The 5,000-nt window shown below is 36.3% G+C and overlaps 1 protein-coding gene across 11 annotated transcripts in view; it reads right to left on the bottom strand.

Moving 5' to 3' along the window:
• Positions 1–5,000, bottom strand: part of ZEB2 (zinc finger E-box binding homeobox 2) — a 135,500-nt gene that overhangs the window by 48,097 nt on the left and 82,403 nt on the right. The gene's annotated exons all lie outside the window — the stretch shown is intronic.

Below are 5,000 nucleotides of genomic sequence, written 5' to 3'. Positions count from 1 at the left end.
TAAGTATTGTGGAAATTTTCTCCATAAAATATTCTTCCTATAGAATGGCCAATACTTGACGGGTTTAGCCCCATTTACATTATGAAATAAAATTAGGCTCATTTTCCCATTTGGACCCGTTTTGATGTTTTGCCCACCCTCATCACCATTGGCAGAAGAGATTGTAATAATGTAGCTTTGTCTCTGCAAAGAAGAGATTCAATTTTGTATAATAACCAACGTATACTGGTTTTAAATGAGGGTCATTGGGCAGAATATATTAGGCCAGTGTCTGTTTCCGAACTTATGATACCTATTTTTTAATTCAGCATTTGAAAATATGGAAGTTCCCACGTAACATAGCAAAGTTCTGTTCAGTCCTTACAGGTCAAATAAGCCACCCTTTGCGTGAGTCTCAGCAAAATTTTATACATGTATTGAAGCTACATGGCTGGCACGAAAACAGACGGTTACTTCAAAACCACAAAGAAGTGGGAGCCCAAAGAATTCCTTTCTGCAATTCAATAAACAAGAGGAAAGATGTACTGTTTGCTGGCTCAAAATAGACACTAATTTTACATCTGTCTCTGAGGCACAGCAAAAAGCCAACTAAAGAGCAGTAATAAATGTCCAAAAACAGCATCAGTATCCAAAACTCTCACAGTAGTCTTCAGAGGAATTAATTACAATTCTGTGTAACAGTTGCATTGGCAAAATGCACCCATAATTATATACAGGTACTGTACTGTATTGCAGGGAAATTTGCCATGTGATACTATGTTTACATGATAATTGATGGATAAGATAAAACTATTTGCATATGAAGGGCATATGAATTATTGGCATGGCTCACCATTTTATGTGGAATCATATTAAAGTTTCATTTTCTCTAAAACTGGATGTATAATATGGGGTTACCAAAGGGCATAAAGCTGATACTTAAATTTGCTTTACAGCAAATGGGCCTGGAAAGATATATCTGTATATGCATTACTAAAAGCCTATATTTAAAAGGCTTTATAGTTTATCTATAATGAGCATTATTTGCACTTCACCAGATTACATTATATTAAATCCTCTCTATTCTTCCTTCCAAGTAAACAATACTCTAAATTATATCACTATGCCAATTAATTTTACAGTCATATGCAAAACAAATAATGGTTTAACTTCCTTGCCTATACATATAACTTTTATTTTCAGATTGTTGTGTCCTGATGAGATATAATAGAATAGTAGCAAAATTTGACATTTTTATAATGTCCATACCTGCTGGAAAATTTCAGCATTTGCAAAAATGGCCTATCATAGCATTTAAACATTGCTGATAATTAGCTTGACATTTGAAATAGCAGAACTGTTGTTTTGAAAATGCCCTATACAATGTTACCTTACTAACCCTTTTTCCTACTTATATGCTTTCTCTACATTGTTCTGTCAGTTTTAATACAAATAAGATATCAGTTGCTAATGTATTAACATGCAAAAGAACTGATGTGAAGGGGCAATACTTCATCTTCACCAGAAACAGAAGCTCTATTGATGTAAAGGAAAATTACATATGCAGCTTATAGACAGCTTAATTGTTAATAAGGTGGTCAATAATACTTTCCTATAACTCTACTCAACTTAAGTGTGCCAATAAGTCATGCAATGCCATCATCAAACATTTATTAAATGCCCACAATGTGGCAAATCCAGAAGATAGAAGGAGGTGCCATTCTCACCTCAGGAAGCTTACAATTTATTTGGAGAAATATAATCAATAAAATTGTAGTACCAGAAGGACACTTGAAGTCAACTCTTGACAAAGGAGGTAATACAGGCACAGTGAGGTCAAATGACCCGTCAAGGGCCGTAGAGCCAGTTGGCGGCAAAGCCAGTACTAGAAAGCATGTCTTTAGGCGTACAATAGCCAAACAAAAACATACATAATAATACAAATTCCCAGTGCCAAATGCAATCTAAGTTTAAACCCCGCATGACCAGAGTAAGGGATGGAAATCCCTGGGACTTTTTGGGATTTTCATGCCACAAAAATGGAGATTGTTACTTAATTTTAAATTGTTTTGATGATTGTTACTTTCATGGATCCCCTTAATTTGAGTTATAGAAGCCTACCAATTTGATCAATTACCAGAATCTAACAATACACCCATGTTTCCTGCAATAGTTTGGAAACAATAGAGATAAAGAGGCAGTTCACAGAATTACAAGCTTGAAGACTTGCCTTGTCCCAGAACCAATGTGTAACCAGCTGTGTGACCTTGGCCTATCATCCAAGGAAACTTGGTACAAATGAGTAAAAACCATGATAATGGGTTCCCTGTTATGAGGTTGTCACAGGAGCCTACAAAGTTGCACATGCAATGGCACTCTGTGATGTATAAAACAGTAACATGGAAATGCAAGGTGATGCAACTGGTATAATCGATGAATACCATTGTTCCCGTGTCTGTGGTCTTTTCTCTGGTGCTGTAATGTGTGGTGGCTATGAGGAGAAGGAAAGATTTGAACTTGTGCCAGCCACAATTTTCGTGTTGGCCCTTCATTTAGAATTTATTTGCAAATGTTTCCTCAAGTAGGAAGGCCATGGTGGGAGAGGCCATGCCTAATCCTTCAGTTTAGACATGATACAGACATGTAATCTCATTTTTAAAATGTCTCTGCTGATAATATGACTTAAAGATTAAAGTAAGTGGCATGGCGGCTCACACCTGTAATCCTAACACGTTGGAGGGCCAAAAAGGGAGAATTGCTTGAGGTCAGGAGTTTGTGATCAGCCGGGGCAAGACCCTATCTCTATAAGAAATAAAAAAATTATTCAGGCATGCCCATAGTCCCAGTTATTCAGGAGGCTGAGGTCAGAGAATTGCCTGAGTTTGGGAGGTCGAGACTGTAGTGAGCTGGGATCACACCACTACACTCCAGCCTGGACAACAGAATGAGACTCTATATTTAAAAACAAAGATTTTGGAATTTTATGAATCATTTGGTTTCCTAAATCTCTTATGCTTAGATGTTTAGAGATCATTTGTGTTTGAGCCAGTGGATTAATGGCCTTGCGAGGCTGCTTTCTTAGAATGTCTTTACATGTGGTAAGTGTTGGGAAGACCTTCTATATTTTCTCCTGAACCTTAGCCTTCATTCCTCCTTGTCTTCCCCACGCATTTCAATTTCCAAGTATGTGCTACTGAGGAGAGGATGCAGCTATTTCTCAATAATTTTTATGCAGTGACTCTTGCCCATCTGGGGGGAATTTATCATTGACGTTTTTTTTAAATTATTTTTTTAAACTTTTAATCCCAGTTGCCTTGTTACCTCTGTCCTTGGGTGGGTAAAGACCATAGGACTAAATTTAAGGTTCAATTTCTTATTTAATAACAGAGGCCTAGTGACAAGTACAACAAGGCAAAGACAAATTCAGAGATTTTCTTCTGAATTTGAACTTGTGTCACTGAAATACATGAGTCTTGGCTTCTCCATTTAAAAATGGGAATAACTTTATCACTTGAGGCTGCAAGAAGAATGAATGCTAGGAAGAAGGGACCATGCCACTTTGAAATATTCTGATGGAATGTGCTATCCAATACAAAACATTGTTGTATAATTATTATTAACATACTGTAGTCAGCCTTTATACAAACTAGCTTGGCCACTTTAATTTTTTATCCCAGGAACATTCAAAGGCATTAAACCCGCATTATAAATTAATGAGTTGTAAAATGTCAGCTGATAAAACAAAAGCAGTTTTGAGTATAGGGATAAAAATGTTTCCATTTCAGATTAGCTATGTAAAAAATATGCATATTAAATAAAATGAGAGCAGAATTTCTGCAATTCCATGGTTGCAGTGGAGAGAGGCCAGTTCTGAGGCTCCTCCAACTTCCTGGTTACAGGAGCATCTTGGGAAGATGGCAGCCACTCATTCCCTCTGGAAGTACTAGCAGCTTCCCTGGTACCTGGGAGAGGTTTTCACATCTCAGTATCATGGTGATTTTAAAAAAGATTTGAATTTCCATAAATTTGTTGAGGCTCTGGATAAGCTCCAACATCTTAGATATGTAATTTTCCCCTCCCAACCTCTTTCTTGATATCAAAAATATAAAAATAATGGCAAATAAGAATAAAAGCAAGGACCCTCCTTTTGTCAAGCTATCATAAAAACGGATATTGGACAGAGAATTTGTAACCGTAAATTCAGTTTCTTTCAAGAAGACACCGTTATTTCTAGGTCACAATGTTCTCAGTGAAATTTACGATTTCCCAAAGACTTGACATCTGTTTATTTTTTTACACAAGTAAACATATTCAGGTTTTCCTGTATATTTAGGACTCATAATGGTTTTGATTACCTTACTTAACTCCTACTAAAGGAAACTAGTCATTGTATTGATGTTTCAAACATACATGCCCCTGACTGCTCCTTTCATTTAGTGAGTTTTTGTAGTTATTTCTATCCTTTAGAAATTTTTTCAGCTTCACTCTCTGTCGACATCTATAATATGCTTACACTCCAAGGACATAATACTTAGCTATACTCCAGAACAAGTCAGTAATTCCCTTTGATGGCTAAAAAGTCTAACAGCACCTTCATCAGCAAGCCTAGCAGGATGGCATGCTGAGGGAAGACCCCCAAAACAATTGCTATACACAAATGATTTCATATACATTGTATATCTACTTGCCAACAATTCCGCATGCCTTCATAAATACATCAAGTGACTATATGTCTTCCAACAATATGTCAAAAGGAAAAAAAGATTTTAGAAGACTCTCTCTAATTATTGGAATCTGCGATCATTCAACAACTTGCTTTATACCAACCATCAGAAAAAAAGTATTAAGGGGCTTTACAGAAAAATATGCTCATTATCATGCCTGAAGGATATTCAAGAGGAATGTGAAAATAACTGTAATTTATTTAGGACCTGGAAGTATGAAAAAATAAGCTTCTGAGCCATCAAAATTGTTTTGGTATTTTTTTTTATCTGACATGAGGGCAGACCTTGTCTAGCTTT

Source organism: Cebus imitator, unplaced genomic scaffold (assembly GCF_001604975.1).
Source record: "Cebus imitator isolate Cc_AM_T3 unplaced genomic scaffold, Cebus_imitator-1.0 Scaffold27, whole genome shotgun sequence".
NCBI classification, from domain to species: Eukaryota; Metazoa; Chordata; class Mammalia; order Primates; family Cebidae; genus Cebus; species Cebus imitator.
This window is presented reverse-complemented; position numbering and strand designations above follow the sequence as displayed.